Genomic DNA, 11,124 nt, shown 5'->3' with positions numbered 1-11,124 from the left:
TTATTTATTTTTAGCCAGGTCAGTTGTGTTACTCTCAGTTCAAGGGCTTTTTTCAATATGTATATGGAGTAAAAATGCATGTCCAACATTCCAGAAAATCTGTATCTTAAGGGTTTGAATGTAATGTAACTGAGTGGAAAAAAAAAACAAACACAGTATCTCTTTTAACACATGAACTGAACTGCAGAGTTCATTTTCGAATTCCCATGCACTCCGCCCGGGGAGTCCTTATTGTCTTTATCTTCACGTTGCTTTCTTTACGTCCAGAGTGGTCTCAAGGATTTCACATTAATGTGTCCTATGAAGTGAGACCCAGTCCAAATGTAGCAGATTTGTTAAAAGCATTGGCTGTGTTATCTTTGGGACTGCTCTGTGTGTACTGCACGGTATTCAAACAGCGCCGAACACGGAGGAAAAGGAGGAAGCGGGATGTTTGTTTGTTAGTTTTTTTTTTCTAGTGCAATATGCTGTACATAAGAGCTTGGCTCTCCAAATCTTACAACTTCTCTCGATTTCTTTTGTTGTTCAATGGGTACATTGCTGTTTTTTTTTTCATTAAAATTTTATGAACAGTTCATATGGCTGGTGATGTCTCTCTGTCCTTCGCCACAGGCGATGTGAACCTTTGTCTTTTGTGCACAAAATAAACACTACCGCGGGGCGTCCGGGTAGCGTGGCGGTCTATTCCATTGCCTACTAACACGGGGATCGCCAGCTCGAATCCCCGTGTTACCTCTGGCTCGGTCGGGCATCCCTACAGACACAACTGGCTGTGTCTGCGGGTGGGAAGCCAGACATAGATATATGGCCTGGTTGCTGCACTAGTGCCTCCTCTAATTGGTTGGGGGGGAGCTGGGGGGAATAGCTTGATCCTCCCACGCGCTATGGTCCCCCGGTGAAACTCCTCGCTGTCAGGTGAAAAGAAGCGGCTGGCGACTCCACATGTGTCGGAGGAGGCATGTGGTAGTCTGCAGCCCTCCCCAGATTGGCAGAGGGGGGTGGAGCAGCGACCGGGACAGCTCGGAAAATAGGGTAATTGGCTAAGTACAATTGAGGAGAAAAGGGGGGAGGGGAGGAATCCACAAATTTTTTTAATAAAAAAACAAAATAAAGGCATGCTTCTTGCATAGTGGAGTCAAAGCAAACCATCAACCAAATAGTGACGTGTGCTGAGCAAGTGAGGTCTGGCTTCTGATGTACCGAAATCTGAAAGATCAATATACAACATAACATCTCCTAACATCTCATCACATCACAGAGACCAGGCTTGTTGGTTCAGTTTCCTGCACTGAAAATCAGAGCGGAGTAGGTCCATGCCAAGAATAGCAGTAGAAGTGGAGAGTTTTGTAACGTTACCTTACAAGTGGACGATTTCCGAAAAGGTTTCAAGTTTTAAGGTTGCGACTGTTGAACAAATATATTCCATGTATCCAGACTTGTATTCATAATGGTTCACACACATGGCCGCATGCATACCTGCTGACACTACAAACGATAACAGACACAAGAGATATTTCTTGGTGAAAAATACTACTCTGGAGTAATCACCAGCAAGTATTTTAACCCTTTTTGAAAATCCCTAGAGTAGTTTAGGGTGAACAATGGAAGCGTTTCACAAGCCCAGAGGGTGATGAGGGATTTTAGTATTACTTTGGCTCAGGCTTTTCCCTCTGGGTGAAAGATATAACCTTATATAAGCCGTGATTCACACTTCAGTCACCTGTTTTCTAAGACAAGCTCCTTCAGGCGACTGCTTTATACAGTCTGTGTTTGCAGAGAGGATTCAGGGAGTCTGGCAGGGCATACATGGGAGGGCGTAGACAGACATGCCCTCAGGAAAATAAAGACTCTGCGTTTAAGAAAGTACCTCATAAAAAGACCCTGGTGCACACTGGTTTTGCAGGTTAAAAGGCTCTGTGCGTGTCCTCGAAACACGACAGTCGTGGAGATGACGTTGAGATAATGTCGTTGTTTTCGGTGAGGAGTTAACCAGCACATTCACTTTGTCACCTCAGGGCCATTAACCTACAGAGAGTCTGTCTGGTTCTGCACAGAAGACAACGTCAACAAACATTGTGGGAAAAAAAAACCCCTGATAATTTCGTGTCACTTGTGTCACCTTTGAATCACGTCCTCTTCATGTATTTCCACTCTGTTAATCCTCAGAGTACACTGTATATAGCAATCTGCTTGGACCAGACGCAAACATGCTTTAATTCATTTCCAATTTCACAATTTTGTTTAAGGCTGTAGTTTTTTGTGTGCCCCACAAAATTTCTATTCCCAAAAAGCAGTAAATTTGACAGTGACATAGCGGTAAGCCAAGCAAGCAAGTGTATTTCTGCAGTAATAGATATGAAAGTACCGAGGAGACAACTACTAGTAGTGCCAGGAATAATAAATTACAAGTCATTATTATCAAGAGTGTTCAACCATCCTGATTCCTCATCCTCCCGGGAGTGGCAGTAAATACGAGTAGGTGCATGTGCACATATGTGCGTGTTTAGTGTATGCTCTTAAGGGAGAAAGAGAGGGTGGTTAGAGGTGGGTGGGGGTGGGGGCCCTCGGATGGATAAAGGCTTGCTTGGTTCAGCACTTTTGTAGACAGCCCCTGAAGCTGGCCAGACAAAGGCCCCTCTGTTCCCCCTGGTCAGCCGCTGAGCCACAACCGCCGCACGATAGCCCAGCGTCTATCTGTAAGGGTCACACCTCGACTTCAGCAGAGCAGTCTCTGGCTCCCATTGTTTACATTTGGCTTGCTGGGAGCTCAACACGTTAACCCCTCTGCTGCCAGCCCACAGCCTTTATGATGGTGCTGTTGATAGCGGGCAATTACCTGGAATAATACATAATGACAAAAAAAAAAAGTTAAGTGATATCGTCAAGCACTGGTATCAATAAGAGGTATTTGTATCAGTGCAGATATCTATATAGTCCTAATGATATATATATATTTTTTCCCCCATGTTTCTCAGTCTGGTCTGTGTTTCTGGTGCAAACAAAGACAAAGCCAGTACAGGAATGTACTTGTCACCTTTGTCGACAAATCTACAGATGAAACCTCGTGGGTCGTGTACCGAGAAGTGCTGACATTTTAATCATCGACCTCTCCTCCTTACGTCTGCTGTCAGTGAAACGGGTTGAGGTAGGTGTCATCTCTGTTAAATTCATCAAGGTGGAACAATTCTCTGAGAAACAGTTGACAAACCTGTGCAACCGGCTCTGTGATATCGTCTGCCCCAGTCCCCTCTGTATTTTATTTGATGCACATATGGCTTCAAGTGTACTAAACATCTGGCTAAGATGCCACATAGAAACATTAATGAAATGCATAGGATCTGAGAGGATGCAGAAAATGTTCAGAGCCTTTCCAAGACAAGGTGTCTTTGTATAGCAAATTTACGCAAAACAATAAGAACCAATGTGCCTGAGGCCGGGCAGAGACGGATCTTTACTCTTGTACTGAAACTTGCTTTGACAAAACACAATACACAATGTGTGATTCAAAACAACAAAAAAGGCACAAGGGTTAAATCTGGGGAATGAAGAGTGATACGACATTTTAGGACACGAAGGGTGTTGTTTCATCCTCAAAGGAAATGGGTTTCCTGTCCGTAGAGAATAGGCCCGACTGCCCTGAAAGTGCAAATTTTGTCAGGTGTGTTTCTGAAGCAGGGCGTCACACCAAAACACACTGGAGCAGCTGCAACTGAGAAGAGGCTCGAGGGAATAGCGTGACTTCCTTCATTCATCAGTCACTACCCTTTGGACTCCACAGCAAATGACTCGTGTCCAAATGCCTACCTGTTTTTCAGTTGCAGCATCATTTGGTAGGAGATTTATCATTCACCCTGCACCATGCACCTTTCCCTTTGGATTGAAGGGAATAAAAATGGGTGTTAATCAATGGCTTTGAACTGGCCACTGCAGCCACTGAAAAATGGCTGCTGACCCAATCAGGCGCCACAATTAGTTTATTTTTTTCCTATTTTCTCATAGGAAAGTAGGAAAAAAAACATGTCTCTCATATATGGGCACCGCCTATGCCTCTCGTACATGGGCAGCGACGTTCCACGGTTACCTGGCTCCTTTCTGACTGGGCCTCACTCCCTCCCCTTTACAACCCCGGCTCCTCACATACACCCCACACAACACCCCCACCCCCATGAGGGTGGGGAGCAGTCAAACCATCTCTGAGTAATAAAAGTTAAATACAGCCTGTGAGTTGAGACATGCCCCCCAGGAGGGGGGAAGGGCGGGGGACTTTGTGCATGGGTGACCGCTATTGTCTCCGTCATCTCGGGCCCCTGTATCAGGGGAGGATAAACCACTGAGATGATAAGTGGGTATTTATATGCTGGCGACTGCTGTCTAATTCAAGACAGATGAGTGGTAAAGGGCTGCCACAGATACGCAAATAGGCCACGGAGGCCTCTCTCCTCCCTCCCTCTCTCTCTCTCTCTCTCTCTCTCTGCAAGGAATGATGATAGTATCTATAATAACAGAAAAAAAATAATGTTGTCTATCATACAAAGTACCTGTTAAAGGTAATAACATGAAAATCATATCTTTTACAGAATAAGGTGAGGTCTGAGGGGTGGATACCAAACTGCACTAATACTTAAAGGTAGAACAGTAGGATTTTCCTAAAAAAAAAAAAAAACAATGTATAGACTCGTACAAAAATAACCCCTCTCAAACTCACTTATAACCCGCTAGATGTGTGTGGCGGCGTCTGTATCTGCAGAGACCCTGTCCTCTGCCTGCATTTTCTTATTGTCCTTATTTTGCTGTGTACAGGACGTTTCTGGGCGTTAACCTTTGGGCAGCGCGACTCTTTAAAACAGAGCGACCAGGTAAGCGTGCATGGTACGGCAATGGCGCACAGAGCGCCGAAAATACGCCAAGCGGACAAAGCTCGTTCCAAAACGACGGTGAATCTGGGGTTGGCTTTCACCCGCTGGAATGAAGAGCGACGCGGAGGTGGCCTGGGCACTGGCATGTGCTCTGGCAACTGCGGTCAGGGGGCGTGTTTTTCTGGTGTCGCTGAGCCGGGGAGGAGGGGCCACCTTTAAATGTTGTGTTTACAAACCGCAACAAATCCTACTCGTTCTACCTTTAAAGTGGCTGTAGACAACTTTTCACCCCCCCCCGCCGCCATAGCGTTTCCAAGTGGTATTATTGTTTGCGCCAATGTCGCAAAGACAACCGGATCATTTTCCGTTTATTAGCAGCCTGGCAAGCAACAAACAACCGAATCCCAATTTGAAATAGAAACACCGATTTCAGTACTATGATAAAGACGGAGTAAAACACCCGGTAATATTAATAAGTCAACAGGTTGTGTTACTCACTGATCAAGTAGAAATAATGCCAACTGAATGTCAGTTTGGAACCCTCTCAAGTCCCGGAGCTCTCTCCATCGACTGAATGCCCGTCAGAGGTTCGCTGGTTTTATCTTCTCTTCTGTCACTATCCCTCTTGGACTTCTTACCATCCTCCGTCAACTAGGTTTGCTTTCTTTTGCAGGGTAGAGTTTCCACAGTTACTCCGGTTGTTCCACCGTCCACCATTCTCCCCCCAACTGTATCTGGCCAATTACCCCGCTCTTTTTGAGCCGTCCCGGTCGCTGCTCCACCCCCTTTCTGCCGATCCGGGGGTCGCCCCGACCGACCAGAGGAGGCGCTAGTGCAGCGACCAGGACAAATGCCCACATCCGACTTCCCGACCACCGTTGCATTGCCCACTACCGGATGGTTGACACACTTCCTGTGCCGTAAATCGATTCGCCGGGGAAAAAATCTTACCGGGTGGCAGACAGAACAGCACAGTGACTTTATAGCTTATAGGGAACCAATATGTCATTATTCTATAGCCATTACACTGTGCAATCATCACTTGCTTCATACTGATAAGTTCACTGGACAACAAAGTATTTCAAACGTTTTGCTTCCTGAAAAAAAAAAGACATTATGACAGACAATGTCAAGCTGAACACAAAAAATAATTTCAGATGGGCTGTAGCGCGTATGAATTTGGAGAAACATTAAAATAACTTTTATTGAATTTAACACATTTAATCGCTTAATGATGCTGACACATTGTGTTAGTTCAACTGAGCTTCAAATGTTTTGCAGCTGATTTTCGTTTGTACTCAGCATCTGTTGCGTCTCGTGTCAGTGTCTAATAGTCAGCTAGCATTGATGGATTCCAGTTGCCCTGATACCTCTTTTCCATGGCTGCAATGTCCTGGTGAAACCTTTCACCATGTTCGTCACTGACTGCACCAAGATCAGCAGGGAAGAAGTCCAAGTGTGAATGCAGAAAATGAATTTTCAATGACATGTTGCACTTCATGGTTTTGCATGCTTTAAGCATGTTGTCAAGCAGCTCAATGTAGTTTGTTGCTCTGTAGTTGCCAAGAAAATTCTCAACAACATCCTTAAATGCCTTCCATGCTATTTTCTCTGGCCCAGATCCTCTAACTCCCTGTCATTGATGACCTGTATGATTTGTGGAGCAACAAAAATGCTTTCTTTAACTTGGCATCAGTTATTTTTGGAAACATCTGCCCATCCATCCATCCATTATCCAAGCCGCTTATCCCAGTCGGGGTCGCGGGATGCTGGAGCCTATCCCAGCAGTCATTGGGCAGCAGGCGGGAACACAGCCTGGACAGGCCACCAGTCCATCAGAGGGCTGACACAGTCACACCTAGGGACAATTTAATATGGCCAGTTCACCTGACCTACATGTCTTTGGACTGTGTGAGACATCTGTCTCAAACAGCGAAATCCATCACCTTCTTTGTTCATTGCGTTCACAAAATGTCTCATCAATCCGAGTTTTATATGAAGAGGAGACAGAAATATCTTTGTTGGGTCGACAAGTGGTTTATGAACTATACTTTTCTGCCCTGGAACAAAATGCTTATAGAGCAGCCAGTTCTTTTTAATGTAATGTGACTCTTTAGCACAGCTAGCAGTGCCAATACTTTTAGATCACCACAGATGTTCCAGTCGTAATTGTTGTACTGTATGTGTTTTAACAACAGTTCCATGTTATTGTAGGATTTTTTCATGTGTACTGCATAGCCATTGGGTACTGAAGGGTGGACATTGCCATTCTGTAACAGAACAGCTTTCAGGCTTAACTTTGATGAATCTATAAAAATATGCCATTGTTGTGGGGCATGCACACAACCCAAAGCCATGAACAATCCATCAATGTCTGTGCAGAAACAGAGGGCTTCAATCTGCATAAAGAAGTCTGTCAAATCTTCTTGACGGTTCCAAAAGACAGAAAATTTTGCACCTGGTGACAGCAAATCCCATCCTTGCAATCTTGAACCAAGTAGTTCTGCTTTAGCTTTTGACAAATCTAAGTCCCTGACCAAGTCATTTAATTCTGACTATGTTATCATATGAGGATAACCAGGCATAAAGGGTTCAACATCTGGATCAGTGTCGTTTTCCACATCTGGTTCATGTGCTGTGGCATCTTCATCTGCCTCATCTAGGCTCCATGTCTCTGGTGGCTTCGTTACTGGCAAATTGTCATCATGTGGCACTGGTCTCATGGCTGAAGGCAGATTTGGGTATTCAATAGATGTTATTTTTAGTAGAGAATACAGATACATTGGTCAGACAGAAGTAACAGTCCATCACGTGAGCCTTCTGTTCTCTCCATATCACTGGGACTGAAAATGGCATTGACTTCTGAGTACCTCTGAGCCAAGCTCACAGGTTGACTGGACATGTTGCAAAACAAATGTGAGGAGGCTAAGGTTTCTCTTGGTCACCAATTTTACATACAAAGTAGCGATCATAGGCTTTCTTAATAAGTGCGGCCATGGTGCGTCTTTGAGCCTTAAGCACATATGTCTTGATGCATACTCAGTAATCCAGGTAAGAAAATCAAAGAAGATTGAATCAGTTCATCTGGATACAATGTTTATTGACAGAAGATGTCACTTATTTGAGTGATGAAACGTAGTATCTGTCAATAAATGCATCCAGCTGAACTGATTCAACCTTCTTTGAGCCTTAAGCGTGTACTTGCCACAGATGTAACAGAATGTACTGCAGCTGTTGCAGCATTGACGACACATTTCTGCTGTATTAAATCTTCCTGAAGACAATAAATCCTATTGTTAAGTATACTCGCTATGCTATTGCCTGATGAACATGTGCATCAGCATGCGTCCAAATAGCATCTGTAAATGTGAGCAGCTTTTATAGCCTGTCTGCCAGCATCTAACCTGACTAAGCTTGCCCAGACATGCCTAAGACAACATTTGCATAGCGCCTGTTACGGTTTCCTCCTGCACAACCCGCAACAGCGCTTACACTGAGAGCCTGCCAAGGCAGGCTTGGAGTGACCAAAACAGCTAGCTTTGTGGGTAATATACAAGTAGACTTAAAATATGACGGGAAATCACAAACATAGGTTATATCCAAAAAACGGTATGTGATAGGAACATTTCAAGGTGATTTTTGTGATCAGCAGCCCAAAATCCATAAAACACACCCCAAAATGTTCAGGAAGCAAAATCTTTGTTGTCCAGTGAAAGTTGTCTACTTCAACTTTAAATATCTTATTAAGCTCTCTGGAGACATCTGTAAAAAATTTATTCTGTGTGCATTACATAACCACTACTCTTATTTTGACTTCCCATACACACTTATCCTAACGTCACGTAAGCCAGTAATGTTTTTGCTGTTGTGTCATGGCCAGTCTCTGGTGTGTTCCTTCCTCAAAGAGTTTGTTTATGCGAGTCTATCTGTGCCATGAGCGACTGAGCCGCCCAGTGCTGTTGACTGAGCAAACAAACCAGAGTTGCTTCCAGAAACTTATGTCGGTGGCAGTATCAGTTTACATAATGATATGACTTGGTGACGTGCGGCCTTTGACAAGCTGTCCTGCATGTGAGATAAACACATGAGATGTAACCCGTTATTAGATAACCACGTATGAACAGCACGCAGGGTACATAGTCTTACCCCCGAGTCATAGACATAGTAAATTAGTTATGTAAATGAGAAGGAAAATTTAGAGCTCATGCATGTTTGAGTGTGTGTGTGTGTATGTGTGTGCTCACAGCAATGGATTGTGTGTCGGTGGTGTAATGACGCCCCATAGTTTTTGCAGCATTTTATAGATGTGCGTGTAGATGGACAAGATATTTATGGAAATTGAGCACCTCATAGCAATGGTTGTGGATGTGATGGGATGGGATGGGATGAAAGGAAAAGGGTTGCTGGGTTATTACAGGATGGATGAACACCCAATGACTATCTGTTTTGCATGTAACACAGATCTTTCATTATGATCACACTGTTTGCTCTGAATTTGAAGGACAAAGACAGAGACCAGCACACACGCTTATTTTTCCATATGCATGTAAACTGTCAGTACAGAATCATAAATGAGAGAAGGACGCGGGCTTGTCGACAGCTTTGTCCGGTCAGAGTAGTTATATAACTAAAGGATCTCAGAGCGAAAGCGGCATCATTCTCTGTTGTTCGCCATTTCAGATGATAAAACCCATTTATATATATATATATATATCTATATAGATATATAGATATATATTTATTTATATAAAGTTTCACATCTAATGTACCTACTTATGCAACTACATGTTTTGAAACAGTGCCAGGTTGCATTCTGCTGCATTATAAAGACTGTAACACACACTTGCTTAGATACTAGAAAGCATAGCGGAGGGCTTTCCAGTCACAGATATATACTCCCAAGTCTTCTTCCCATACTATTTTAGCGCTCTTTCCATCCAAGTCCCATGTGGCTCAAAGTAATATTTCATATTGCTTTATTGGGTTGATGGAGAGTAGCGTCCAACTCATTTGGCTGCAAGTTTAGACGGGACTTTTATTCAGGCCGGCGGCGGGGACCTAGGCGATGTCCAGGGCACTCGCAGAGGAAATTATGCTCGGGCTGAGTAAGTGAAAAGAAAACAGTGGAAGGGAAAGCGATTGTGTTCTAGGGGAAGACATTAGGGCCACTCACTGTGTTTGTCCATCACATCAAATTACGGCATTAATGGACCTTCTGTGTTCCGATTGGCCACAGCATAGAGCTATACAGTAAAAGATAACAATCAAGTGGTCAATCAATTTGGAAAACAAAACAACCACATATGGCAAAGAGAAGACGTGAAACGGGCAAGATTGTTCACAAAGGGAGATGACTGACTCTTTTGTTTGGCACGGGAGTCAAGACAGTGGTTTTAATAACTGCTGGTATTTTCACATAGCTTCATATTCTTTTTTTGTTTTTTTGTTTCACACCCGCATAGTGTTATAATGTGGGTTGTGTTATGCTTTGTGTTCCCATTCCGTGTTTCATTTCAATTTTGTATTTCTACTTTTTTTTTTACCGCCTCAGTTTTATCCTGTTATCTATTTCTGTAACATGTCAGCCTCCCTCACGCAATAAAGTTTCATCCAAACCAGTCTACACGTGAATTTTTGGAAGGCTGTGGTAAATGAAATCAGATCAGAGATGGGAAGTGTTGAGGTTAGCGTGACTCGCGCGAGGATGATTTACATCATTGTGACACGTTTTTACATTTACAACGACGCCCGTCTTCATAGTTTTGGTGGCGGACAGCACTCCTCGATTCTCCTCTGAAGCGTATGGGACACGGGGGTAAGGTTAAGAGTTCACAGGTGCTGTTGAACCCATCGGCTCGACCCCTGAACACGGGGAACGTGATGTTGATGTTTGCGCGATCTCTCCCTCTCATGCAGTTGCTGCCTCGCTCCGCAGCTGGAAAACCAAGGGATAGAGGCATTGTTTTATATGTTAACACACGCTATCCCGCCGATGTAAAAATAGGCCCCTGCTCCATTCTTTTGCAGCAGAGCCAGCGAGGGGCCCGGCCAAAAACAATATTTGGGCATGGCAGCAGATGTCCCCAAACAAGCCCAGTAGGACAAGCCTGTGAGGGGAGCTTTCTTCACTCCGGGGAGAGTGAAGAATAAGATGGAAACAATGTGGTTTACGGGGACACTTGTAATTCGTGCATATTCTCAAAAGCCGTGCATGGAGAACATTAAGTGGCTGCCTTTTCCTCACCTCACCTCGCTCAATGCAAGGCCC

Source organism: Lampris incognitus, chromosome 15 (genome assembly GCF_029633865.1).
Source record: "Lampris incognitus isolate fLamInc1 chromosome 15, fLamInc1.hap2, whole genome shotgun sequence".
Taxonomy (NCBI): domain Eukaryota; kingdom Metazoa; phylum Chordata; class Actinopteri; order Lampriformes; family Lampridae; genus Lampris; species Lampris incognitus.
Note: the sequence above shows the minus strand (reverse complement) of the source record.